This window comes from Bos taurus, chromosome 3 (assembly GCF_002263795.3).
Source record: "Bos taurus isolate L1 Dominette 01449 registration number 42190680 breed Hereford chromosome 3, ARS-UCD2.0, whole genome shotgun sequence".
NCBI classification, from domain to species: domain Eukaryota; kingdom Metazoa; phylum Chordata; class Mammalia; order Artiodactyla; family Bovidae; genus Bos; species Bos taurus.
Window position 1 is genome coordinate 62,990,764 of NC_037330.1, and position 13,941 is coordinate 63,004,704.

At 38.2% G+C, this 13,941-nt stretch overlaps 1 protein-coding gene across 1 annotated transcript in view; it reads right to left on the reverse strand.

Moving 5' to 3' along the window:
- Positions 1–13,941, reverse strand: part of ADGRL2 (adhesion G protein-coupled receptor L2) — a gene marked incomplete at its 5' end in the record, with an annotated part of 710,493 nt that overhangs the window by 553,504 nt on the left and 143,048 nt on the right.

The following is a 13,941-nucleotide window of genomic DNA, read 5'->3' on the forward strand; positions in this document are numbered from 1 at the left end:
ATCAGAAAGCAAGTCTTTCCCTAGGGGAAGGGAGAGTGCATGGTTTCCTCTTCAATGAATATACTATTATATGAGGAGTTTATAAAGTTAATACTATTGTGAACTCAAGTAACATTTTTAATGTAAAAAATACAATGGCTCAGAGGATGTTCTTTCTTTAGGTAATTATATCCCTTAGATCTGAACTGACCATATATTTGAAATACACTGATTATACAAATTTTTGTTTGCTTCAGCGGTCTGGGAGAACCACTGCCTCTTTTTCATTTGTCAGTATTCTTTTCCAAAAGCATAAGGGATGGTTTACCTATTTTACTTTAGTATCAGCTGCCTATGCTTAAAGGTCTAAAAAAACATATATTTTCTAAAACAAAGCAAGCAACTGCTTACCACTGATAGGGAAGAAACTTTTATTTTTTATTTGATTGGTAATAGGATCTTTTTCCTTAGCAGCTATTGTCTTTTTTTCTCAACTTCTTCAATTCTAGCTATAAATGGGTCTCCCAACTTTTTTTTTTTAACCCCCTGATACCACACGTAGCTAGGTATCAGATATGTGATGGGAGGAATCCCATCTCACCCCTGTAATGCTTAAGAGTTTTTCTTGCCAATATCTTTAATTCTTAGTTAACTAACAGACATGAGATTAACATAGAAATGATGGACATTTGACTTTGTGAAATTTTGTGAAAGAGGGACATTTTCATCTGTAATAAAAAGAAAACTGGTTTAGTGGTAAAAGAACTCACTTGCAATGCAGGAGATACAGAGACATGGGTTCAATCCCTGGGTTGGGAAGTTCCCCTGGGGGAGGAAATGGCAACCCACTCAAGAATTCTTGCCTGGGAAATCCCATGGAGAGAGGATCCTGATGGACTACAGTCCATGGGGTTGCAAAAAAATTGGACATAACTGAGCACACACACACACACACACACACACACATCAAACTATACCATCTTAAGAGCACAAAGGTAATTGAGTAACTGTTAATATTTGTAGTAATGAGCATAGCTATTAACTGATAACCAGACCTCTATTTTTTTTGTAGACATTTATATTTGAAAATGCAAGGTTAGAGGAATTTTCAATATTTTCTTCAGAGTTCAGGCACATAGTAAAAGTTTCAAGCAAAATGATAATTTAGATGTTATAAAATTAATGATAAATTATATGGAGAAATCAATACCTATATGTATCTTTTACAAACAGAACATACACTAACTCTGTGAATAAACCTATTGAGGGCAGCATTAACCAAGAGCAGTCAAATGTACTAATGCAAATAAGTAATTTTTGCTAAAGTTTGAGAATGCCTTGTTTATCAGAATGTGACTTGTTAGTCACCTTGAATACTACTTTTTTTTTTAACTGATGAATAAAAACTCCTCTCCTCTTTGAAGAGAGTTGCTTTAGAGTAATACCTTCATATTCTGAAGTCAGTTTCTCTGGTAACACTTCCAAATTCAAAATAATAGCAACTAAATAAGCAAGTCAGATATTTGAGTGACTCTTTCTTATGAAGAGGTGGTATTGTCAACCACAAAGCCCACTGGGGTCCCCGGGAAAAAATAGTATGGAATCTAGTTGATAAGATAAAGTTAACCTCTTCTTTGGGCTTAGTCTTGTTTCACTTGCCTGAAGGGGGCCTTGTGCAGAGACTGTGCACCTAACATGTTGGATTAGAGTTCCCAAAGCAGAACCTCAGTGCCCAGTACCTCAGCTCAGCTGGCAGTGTGCAGAAAGGCCCGGCAGGACTCTGCAGCTCAACATGGTGGGGGCGGGTCATGTGCAGAGACGCTGCACCCAGCACTGTGATCCGAAGCCTGAGTAGCACAGCTCAACCTGCCCCGCCCCTCCTGCCAGAACTGCACCTCTTCCCCAGGACAGAACCCTATAGAAAAGCTCTGCCCACAGCCAGTTGGGAAGAGGTGTATTCAGAGCATCCAGCGTGGGCCTCTCCATTTTTTGATCAAAGATAAAGCTTTCCTTGCTTCAGAACTGAACTCAATCTCCATCTATTGGCAGGAGCAACACCAGGCAGGAGGCCCTTGTTGGGGCCCAGCTCTAAAGGGTGGGTAACAGTGAGTGCATGTGTGCTAAGTCAGTTCAGTCATGTCCAACTCTGTGTGACCCCATGGATTGTAGCCCACCAGGCTGCTCTGTCCACGGTGTTCTCCCCACAAGAATACTGGAGTGGGTTGCCATTTCCTCCTTCAAGGGATCCTCCTGACCCAAGGATCACGTCTCTTAACGACAGTATCAGTACTGAAAAATGAAAGGTCAAGACTTTAAAAATCAATAAAGAAAGTACTATTTAACCTGTAGTTTACAGTGAGCCTATAAGACTCAAGAAAAATTAAGTTACAAGTAATATAAAAGCAACGTTTTAATGATCAAGAAGAAAATAAAATTGTGAATATATACTGAGAAAGAGTGAATATCAATATGAAAAAGAAAAACAAGAATAAAAGGAATCCAGTTTAGAGAACAAGTGCATCTACTGACATTTCAACTAGAGAAAAACTTAAGTAAGTGAATTTAAATAAATTAGAGGAAAATTCCAGAATCATCTTACATTGTTTTTTGCATCTAAAAAGGGAAAATTTATTTTGAAAACTTTAGAGGAAACCACATAGCTTCAGTATTCTTGTCATTTAAAGATATTCATCTCTTCCCTGACTGGTGTCCTCATGCCTGGACCGTAATGGGAAATGCCTAACTAATTGAGCCTTCAGTTTTAGAAGCAAGAGTAATTGATTAGGAGAGATTGGTGATTCCATTTACTGTCCTGCATGATGCAGGCTAAGGAAGCTTTTGAAATCACAACTATTATTGCCATTTACTTAATTAAAACAACAGTAGTGAAACTCTTTTGAATATTCTGAGCAGAATGGAGCTTTCATGGAGCTTAGTCTGGCCTCTTAATTGAAGCCACATATTCCAGGATGAGGACATTAGGCAGGAGGCAATCAATTGGGAAGGGCTGATGAGAAGAGGCGTGAATTAACCAGAAATCTGATCAGAGTAAGGACAGAAAATGGATTTATTCAACAATTAACCCAAGAAATACTTTAAGCAACATTTAAGAGTACTTTTAAAGAATAATGCATTAATAATATTGCATGTAAATACTATAATAATATTTAATAATAATAATAGTACTGAAGTTAATAGTAAATAGTCATTTATTGTACTATTAGGTACTGAAGATCCAGAGGTGAACTAATTGGTCAAGGTCTCCACTTTCATGGACAGAAGACAGATACATATACAGCACCACACAACTGAGAAAAAGAGAGAGGGAAGGAGAGAAGCCTGTGTTATGAAGGTGTCTAATTCTACAAGAACACTTCTTGTTATATTAAGCTGAATCTAAAGCAGTGAACACTGGCAGTTGTTACAGTCCAGACAAGAAAGAGATTAATGAGAACCTAGACTAGGTGGGAGCAGTGGGAATTAAAAGGAAGAAAAAGATGCAAGAGGTATTTCAGAGACAATCAATAGAGATTGGCAACTGTTAGGATGTACAGTAAAAGAGAGTGAAGAGACTTGGATAAATTAGAGTGTTGGAGCCTCTCTGAAGAAACTGGGATGCTATTAACAGACGTACAAATGTCAAAAGAATGAATGGGTTTGATGGGGTAACGATGAGTTCGGGTGTGGTGCATTGTGTTTGATGTGTGAAAAAACTCTCACGAAGATGACAGTAAGTAGCTGGAAGATACTTATATTAAAAATTAGGGGAGATACTAGAGCTAGGGGTTTGGTTGTCGTTCCAATGGATGAGAGAGTTAAAGCTGTGGGACTGTCTAGAATTATCAAAGGAGACAGAGAAGCGTCTCCATGGAAATGGGCATCTAGGGAAATGACACAATCAGGGGAAAGAGTAGCTAGAGTTAAGGCAAGCAGGAATGATATCAAACACTTAAATTTTGATGCCTTTGTGGCCCATACTGTTCTCAGCACTTTGCAGAGGTTACTTCATTTTCACAACAACCCCTAGGAAGTAGATTTTGTTACTGACCCTGCTTCATAAATTAGGGAACGGAATTAGACAGAGGTTAGTAAAGCTGCACAGTGCATGGATAGTAGGGTCAAGATTCGACTCTTGAGAGCTTAGTCTCAGAGCCCTCTTCCTTAACCACTGTCCTGTAGCACCTCTCAGGTAGAAGAAGTGATTTTTGAAAAGAAGGTTATTCTTATTAAAATAGAAACTCTTAAGTGGTTAGGTTAGCTAAGAGGACATCCACAGGCATCAGGTCAAACTTGGGAGAGATAGCAACAAGCATGAAAAGCAGGTGAAAGGGGATTTTGATGCTAAGCAAATGACTACTTGTAAAATAATGTTACACTTTAACAGATGCTCAGGAGGAAAGTTACAGGATTCAGTGGAAGTCTGTAGTAAGGGGTCCTAACCTATTTATATGGGAGGTACAAGGAGTTGCTGTCAGGGAAGTCCACCTTGAGAAAGGCACATTTAAACTAAGACTTAAATCTCAGGTAGGAGTTAGCAGCACAAAGAGGGAAAAGGAGGGCACTCCAAATTTGAGTGCCCTCAGGCAGGGGGAAATCTTATAGGATTCAAGGAGTAAAGAAATTCAAGGCAGAGAAAATGGGAAAAAAGGCCCTAAAGATTTGGAACTTTATCCTAAGAGTAATGGGAAGATATCGAAAGGTATTAGGCAGGAAAGTGTTAAATGCAAGCACAGAGAGTTTAAGTAAACTGCCCAATATCACAGCTACTGATTGAGAAAACGGAAATCCAGCTCACCCCAGTTCCTAGGGATAAGGTTTTCTTCCCTCAAAACTGCATCTTTGTCCAGACCGAGCCGCAAACTGTTTATGAACCAGATCTCTGGGGAAAATTCAAGATTTGTAGCATTTTCTGATATAAGTGATATAAACACCGTTGCTGATTTCCAACTACTAATAGGAAGTTACGGGAGCAGAGCTTGGGAGAGATGCTCCATATCGTATCATTATATGGTACTTCTAACATTCAGAGACAGTGGACCAAATTATCCTCAAGAACACAAAAAATATTATAATACAGTGTACTACAATAATTAGGAAGTCTGAGTTCTGTGTATTTATTACCTTTGTTTTTAATGTAATATATTTAATTCAAAATTTATACAATTAATTATTAATAGTGGCTTTCTAGGGAAACAAACAGCTTGCCAAATTCCTGAAAATTTAATAACAAAATCTCCTGAGTAGGTACAGGCTGGCGCCAGCACACCACAGTTATCACCTCAGAGACATTTTTGGTGTTTTTTTTTTTTTTTTTTCTTGTTTTTGTTTTGGGAGATTATTCCTGGCATCTTAGATAAAAACTCACTTAAGTCTTTGCACTTATTTCATTGTGTGGATCTTTGTGCATACTCAGTGAAAAGAATGTTTTGTTTTGTTTTCTTTTCCCAAACAGGCCAGCTGTAGGGGAAGTGGTTAGCTCCTGGGAGGCAGGGCTGTGCCATGTCCCTCATGTCTGACTCTTTGTGATACCATGCACTATACAGTCCATGGAATTCTCCAGGCCAGAATACTGGAGTGGGTAGCCTTTTTCTTCTCCGGGGATCTTCCCAACCCAGGGATCGAACCCAGGTCTCCCACATTGCAGTCAGATTCTTTACCAGCTGAGCCACAAGGGAAACCCTTCAAAGGGACACCCGGTGACAAATAACAAATATTTCTGGCTGACTCCTCACCTTTGCTTCCAAATTAGGAGAACAAGTTTCTGATTTCAAATACAAATTTGTAACTGTTGAATTGAAGCTAAAATTTCATCTTCTTATCTATTATCATTCAGTCCTATTATTGTTGTGCAGCCTCCTCTTTAGGAAAACCACTGGACCCTAAAATAAAACGTTCAGAAATGTGCAAATGAAAATAGCTTAAGCTCTCAGACTTTGGCACTGTTACTTGAGTTGCTGTGGCCTCAGAAGGGACAATCATAATATTTTTCTGACTGTCTTCTCTTGATTTATAATTTGAATCTCCATAAATGATAATAGAGAGGGCAATTATCAAAGAAATGGAAAGGGCAATTATTATTTAAACTGAAAACACATCACATATCCAACAGGATGAATGACAAGCTAAAAACAGATTTTGTGGATCTTGCAATGGTTCCAAAAGAACTTAATGGAAGCAACTTCATCTCTCCCCTCCTCCTCCAATTAACCAGATGACTTTGGGTATATTTTCCTTTTTTTCCCCTTGGATGTTAACACAAGGCCTGTTAATCTAATCTGCCTGAATACTGACATAACTTATGTAAATTTATGAGACTAAACCAGTTGCTGTTTGCCTAGTGTGAAAAAAAGCTTTCCTTTTTTTTGTAAAAACAGTAGAGAAAAATTAGTTCTCTTGTTTGTACATTTGTGATTCCAGGGACTGCAGACACCCATCTCATCTGTTCTTAACCCTTGCAATGAATCTTTTTAAGTGAGTCAACGTGATGTTTTCATTTATGCGGTTAAATAATAGACTGAACATTGACATTCCTGCAGAGGGCTTTTGGTTTAGTTAGACAAATTGAACAAATTATGATCCAGTCTATAGGCATTAGTTATCATTACTACAAACATGGAAGTAACAGGTAAATGTTTTTGATTACCTTTTGTGTAGAATTCTTACTCTTTGTATTTACTATCTAAAGAATAAAGTTATAGACATTCTCTGGAAGGGGTAAGGTGTGAAAGGAGAAAAAAAATACTTTATCAGCATATCTGTATAATAAAAATAGCTGTAGTATGAATGTCAATATCTGTGTATATGAAGCCTTATATAATCTGATCCAATCAGATACTGATAATAAACACAAAGGGTTTCCTCCTTTCATGTTAAATGGAGTCCACAGAGCAGATAAGCTCTGGCATGCTTATCTTCGTAATATATGGATCATGAAGAAACTAAATATGGAGTGATGAAAATGCTCAGAAGAACTTAATTTGTATTTATTTCATTTGGCTTCTGCTTTCCCCATGCTGGTCCTTGACAGAGCCAATCATTTGCCACTGATTAATGCTTAACCAGATTAGGTTTGTTCATCTGAGATCAGAGAACCATGAGATGATCCCAGAACAAGAGGCTATACTCTTAGGAATAGGGCTCTGACATGGTAATTGACAAAATAGCACAGAACATAGTTCAGAAGAAAGAAGGAAAGAAAACTAGTATTTATACCTATTACTTGTCTGGTACATTAAATATATGTAATTTTAAGGTTGCCACTGTCTGATATCAAACGTGTTAGTAAGTCTGGTATTCATATGTCCTCTCCAGCCCAAACAAAAATCAATTTAATTTTACTATCGTATACTGTGTGACTTTCACAAATACATTTATTTTTCACACTGGGGCCTGAGCTGTGTCTGCCATGTGCCCATTCTGGTGTTTTCATGCTTAGAGAATAGAATATATGCTATACTGTTTAGCTGCTAGCAGTATATAACATTAGTGCTGAATATTTTCCTTTTAAAGACATATGATTCTCGACTGCACCATTCTTTTCTCTAGCTTTCATCCTCCACATCCTAGAGCAGTCTTTCAACGTAAGAAATATTTGACAACTTCTCCAAAACAAGAAAACAGACAAAATTTCTGTCCTATTTACCCACCATGAATTTATATGAATAAATATGTGTACCTGTAAATTGTCCATCTTGAATTGATTATGTATACAGATATGTGTTTTGAGGAAATAAATTCTTATGTTTATCAGTTTAATTTGGTCAATTAATTTATTCTGAAATATTGAGAGCTGTCTAAAGCAAGGTGTGGTTTTTCTTTAAAACTCCCCAAAGTTCTGAGTGTTTTGAATTTTCTGAACTCTTTAACAATTACCATCTGTTGATTAAGTAACTCACTTTTGGACATCCTGAAGAAGGAGGCTGGAGCTGGGGGAATTCCCCTTGAATTCTAGAAGTTGTTCTTTGGACATGAAGTTTACTTCCTTTTATGTCACAATTTCTCTTGATAAAAGTAAACATTTATTTTTAACATAGTTGCATAGTTGTTAAAACTTATTCAATATTCTATTTCAATTTCTGTATCAAATACTCATGGAGTAGAAAGGTCAATTTATGGATCAATATGCTCATAGATTGAATGTTGAGTTGGTAGAAAGTGAACTTAATATTATTTTAACATTTTTAATGTACTTGAAACATGAATTTTTGAAAAATAAAAATAGAAAATCTATCCACTCTAATATAAAATATAATAAAATCCATGTCAATAAGGTTTCCTTATCATTTTGGGGAATTGTTACCTTTTTTTTTTTATCAATTATAGCTAGGCTTTTTGTTGAAACCCTTTGTCAGCTTTATATAATTTTCACAGAAATCCTGTGAGGTATGCCTGTTGTCTGATTTTACAGATTTTTACAACTCAGAGAAATTAAAAAAGCTTTTCATGTCAGGCAACAGGCAAACAGCAGAGTGGGGACTGAGACCCAGTGCTGTCAGATTCTAAGACCTATGGGTAGGAAAATGCAGCTTTCTAATTGTGCCAATTGTGGACAGCTATTCTCGAGGCAAAGTTGTCCTTGTTTATGCATTTTGTACTTCTTTAGGACAGTTTTAGTTAAAAACTGCTACAGATAAAAGGTGATATTGATACTAATTTGCAATATATTTAAATAAATCAGAATGTCAAACTCCTCAGGATCCTTCACCAGTCTCAAGAGAACTCCCGTTTTTCACAACCAAATATCTGAAATGTTTGTTTCCTCCAGTTCTATATTCACCGGGGGTTCATTCACCTATTCATTCTTTCACTGAAAAAATATTTATGGTACTTTTGTATTATACCCAACATTTTTTTTAAGGCCTGAAACGAACATGAAATCCCTATGGTTGTGAAGTTTATATTTGGTTGGGAGAGAGAGAAAATAAGCACATACACGCAAACATAATTTCAAGGATGGTCAAATGCTAAATGCAAAGGAAAAAAAAATAAAAAGAGGGTAAGGACTTAGAAAATAACTAACTTTTACTGAAAACATATCACTATATTGTGTTTGTAGTGGATTTGGAGATGGCAGCAAATTATTAACTATTCCTCAAATTGAGAGGAGGACTTTAATTCCTCTCCCTTTGAATCCGAGCTGGCCTTTGTAACTTACTTGATGAATAGAATGAGACTGAAAAGACAAGAGCCTGGGTCTGAGCCTAGCTTTTAAGTTAACTGGCAAGTTCTGTCTTGTTCTCTTGGAGCCCCGCTCTGCCACGTAAAAAGTCAGACTAAGACTTCCATGCTGTGACAAAGCTCGAGACACAAGGAGAGGTCAGGTGTAAATTGAGCCCCATGAGAACTCCCAGACTGCAATCAGCATGGGAATGGAACATGTTGAATTGCCAGTCCCCGAATCCTTCAAATGACTCCAGTTGCTATCTGACTGAATCAGAGTGACAAACCCCCGGTCCATCCCTGGAAAAGTGAGATACAATAATAAATAGCTGTTTTGAACCACTAAGTTTTGGGGTGCTTTGTTAAATAGCAATGAATAATTAGAACAATTATGACCTTATGTTAGAAGATCATAACACAGAAGAGTAACCGAGGGAAAAATGTGTTAAAAATTTTTCTGGCCAAATAGTAGAATCTGAATTCAAACTCAGGTAGGCTGACCCCCAAGCACCATTTTAAATTCTACCCTTCACAACTTCACCCCTAAAATGAGATCTGCATTACCAGGATACCCCCTTGACAAAATATGATAGTTACTGGTTAGTTTAATTTTCTCCACTGAACTACACTGGTTAAAACTCAGGGCACACTGCCATTGGAATATAACTGCCCAGGCTGGGTGCTTTTTGCAAGGTAGTCTTGTGATGATTTTAGCCCCAGAAGAATTAAGTTGTCTATGACCTTTTGTGGATTGGAATCTTAAGAAAAAAAGGATTTGGAAGATATTGACCTTGCACTAATCTATAATCTTTTCATTGTGTTATAAAATTATGAGAATTATTCAATTAAAAATAAGAAATTGCATGGTATTTTGACTAAAGGAAAGGAACAAGAGGTAAATTAAAGGGCAAATAATGGTCACCAAATCAAATTCCTTGGCATGCAAATATGTCACATCCCTTGTCTAATACACAGAACTGATATTTGGACGGGAAAGGAGTAAGCGGATGTCTGTAGCATGATAGCATTAACCAACTATTCGCAGAGCCAGATGTTCTTTCCTCAGCTAGGAAGGACAGATGAAAGTACAATGTGCCAAGCCAGCCCACAGTATATGTTTCCAAAGACATTTTTCCTTAGGGTATTTACAGTTTAGTTTAGCTGTTTCCATTCTGAAGGCTTTGTATATACAACAATGGGACACCTCTTGATAGCTCAAAGGAAAGAATTTTATAGATGCTGCTGTAAAATTTCCCTCCTCAAGTCTTCCAAGGGAAACTCCTGGTACTCTTGAAACTTTCCTGTCAGACTATGACACACTCCAGTGCCTCTTCCAAGCAGGAAATATGATGTTCCAAAGACAACTTGACTTCCCGTTTGAAAATGGGGGGGGGGTGGGGCAGAGGGAGAGGCGAGGAGACAAAACAGTTGAGGTCTAAGTATACTTAATTCCTAGACCTACTCACAAATAAAAACAAGTTAATTTTGTCAAGAATACACACTAAGATTTCACTTAAGACAAAATCGCAATCATTTATTCTCCTCCGGAGTACTTCTGATGCATCCTTGAGTTTTTAAAAGTTCAAGTGTTGCATAAAAAATCAACATAATTACAGAAAGCAGTCCTCAAACAAGAATATCCTGTTTTGTTTCCTGATACTCACTGGGGTGGCTCATCTGAATCCTTGACAACATCCAACTCCAAGAAGAAAACATCAAGACTGCTTGCTGATCTGGGTTTTTACATACATCTCCTCAGCAGTAGGGCTGCTGGCCCCATCGTGTAAGCCGACAATCACTCTATTGTTTACTTTCCAGTCTGAAAAGCGATGCTGCTTTTCCTCACCCTGTATGGTCTCTATAATCCTAACAGTCATGTTCACTCAGCAGTAAGCCCAAATATATGTTTCCCAGAGGAGTTTCAAATACATGAAATAGATTAGCATCTCTGTGGCTTGATGCAATCTGTGACAGATTCAACAGCAATAAACATTTTAGAGTGTGGTCAGTATTCAATTATTTGCTGAAGAACAATTTTGTTCCTGAAGTAGGTAAAAAAAAAATTTAGCAATAACTTTTGGGTAGTAAATACACTGGCTGAGGGAATAATACAAAATTCCCGAACCTCTTGCCCTCTCGGCATTTCATTCTGTGTTAAGGGAGGGAAAAAAGCCCAATTGTGTGCTGATGAATTAAAAAACTTCATGAACATTCAAGAAATACACATGCCACTGCAAATTAACCATTAACAGGGCAAGGTATTCATCCTTTCTGTCAGATTCTGTGGGAAATATTCCTTATTAGCATTGAAGCCCAGAGAAATAATATATCAGTCCACATTCATTTATCCTACAAAAAAAAAAAAAAAAGAAGAAGAAGAACTGGTAATCTCTTGTTCTGGAAAAACAGTGTTTTGCTTCCCATCCTCATTTCAATCCTAAAATTGAAAATCACCAAAGGAAATCTTGTTTCTTCTCGGCTTCCAGTTTGCCTCTGTGTTTACAATGGGATGCGGTTTTGCATTTGAAATCAGTTCCATCATAACCCTGGAAGTGATCACAGGGCTGTAAATTCTTGGTCGCCAGTTTCTAGCCCTCCCCCTCTTCGCAACTTTGAATCTGAATAGGACCAGAAGACTCTCTGGGGGCCACATTTGTGGCCCTTGAGAGGCAGCCTCTCCGCTGCTTTCAGCTGGTTTCCTGGCATGTTTCATGGGGATTTGTGGTGAGTGGCAGCTCTGGAGTCACTTTTCATTCTGTCAGGTTGTGGTTAGGCTTAGTGGGGTTTCTTTGTTATACTGGCCACTACTAGTCAATTCCCTTGAAAATATCTGGTTTTCTCTTTTCTCCTTAAACAGAGAGAGAGAAAAAAAAAAAAAAAAAAGGCGGCTCCAGACTCCCGAATCTTCCGCCTCAAACACAAACACAAAACAAGCACAGATATCCCTTGGAAATCCTGGGTGGGGGGAGACAGAAAAGAGGGAGAGACACAGATGTTCTCCACATCCCAATTCAATTTTGATGTCAGACTATAAAAGATCTTGGGAGGGCCCCATTTCCTGTACCTGTTCTGCTGACATGCTGTTTTATGAAAGGATCAGGGATATGCTTTACTACTGCCTTTTCATGTTAAAATAAAATAAAATCAACCAAACATATAAAATGTGAATTTTGGAGCACAGTACTTCTTGGCCTTTCAGAACAAATCTGAGAAATAAGACATAAGTACCAAAATTAGTCAAATAAAAAGTGCTTAGGAGAGGGTTAAGATGGAGTTCTCCACAGACAGAGGGAGATTTGGCGCTTTCAGCTCATGTCCTCTTAAGCCAGAACTTAACAGTTTTGTATTTCATGAATTAGTTTGGGGGAAAAAAAGAGAACATAAAGGTGCCAACATTTTATATCGCCAAGTTATGCTATTAAAACAAAACAAAACAGCTAACATTGAAATCTGACATCATTTCTTTAAAGAAAGGACATGTTAACATCAGTGGGGGATGAGAGGAAGGAGGAAAGTCATAATCTTAGAAAACAAGACAGGCTTTTCAAGAATGAAGAATTGGCAGCTCTACACCAACATGCCACAAAGGCCTTCAGAAGCAGCCAGTTCCTGAAACAAGCCAAGCCCCTTCCCACTGTATCGCCTTCACGCCAGCCTCTCCTCTGACTGGAAGTCTATTCCCTGGGACATTGGCAGAGTTCTCCACTCAGATCCAACCGTGAGGTGCAGGGTTTCTCTAACCACAGGGTTTAAAGCCCCTCTCCCAGACCCGGTGACGGCAAACCCTCCCTTTTCCCACTGGCATTCCTCTCCATTCATTTCCTTACTTGGCTGTAATTTAGCTCTGGTATTCCTTACTACCTGACAATATATTATTCACTTGCTTGCTATCTATCTCCCTCATTAAAGTATAAAATCTATGAGGTCATGGGCTTCATATTTTTTCTCACCTCTTTTTCTCTACCCCCCAAAACATTGCCTGGTACATGTGAGGTACTCAAGACAGGTTTGCTCTGCTTATATTTGTGTGTAATTTCTCATTTAATATGGACAAGTAAAAAGTCCACAGTGCCTGCACTTTTTGGTATATGGAAGCCAGTGTTTAAGATAGAGATTGAAGAGTCCCTCAGGCATAGATCAGGGCACAACTGAAGGAAGAAGACATTGGATGCAGGCACTCTTTACCAAGACTGATTTTGAGTAGCAGGAGTGAGAGCCGTGTTTCTTAGGACTGACAACGAACTCTGACAACAGGCTGAGATCTGGCCAGACTACTGATTTAAGGATAAGGAATATTTCTAAAAGAGACTTAGGCTGTATCTGTACCCTCTTCCTCCCCAAATTGCTGCATTGTGTACAGTAGGCATGGCTCCTTGGCACTTCTTGAGCTATATATACATGCTTTAAAGAATGAAAAGGGAATGTTTACACTGAGTGAATGAGTGAAGTCGCTCAGTCGTGTCTGACTCTTTGTGACCCTGTGGACTGTAGGCTACCAGGCTTCTCCATCCATGGGATTCTCCAGGTAACAATACTGGAGTGGGTTACCATTTCCTTCTCCAGGGGATTTTCCCGATCCAGGGATCAAACCCAGGTCTCCCGCATTAGAGGCAGACGCTTTAACCTCTGAACCACCAGGGAATCATCTATTGGATTTAAAAAAAAAGAAAGAAAAGCAGCATCCTCCAGGTGAAAAGCACATTTAACTATAATTTCTCACAATTATTCACTGTGAAGTAGTGGAACCAAGAAGTCAGGTTCACAGACAGATCTTACTATCAAGAAGAGTGGGTCACCATAGAA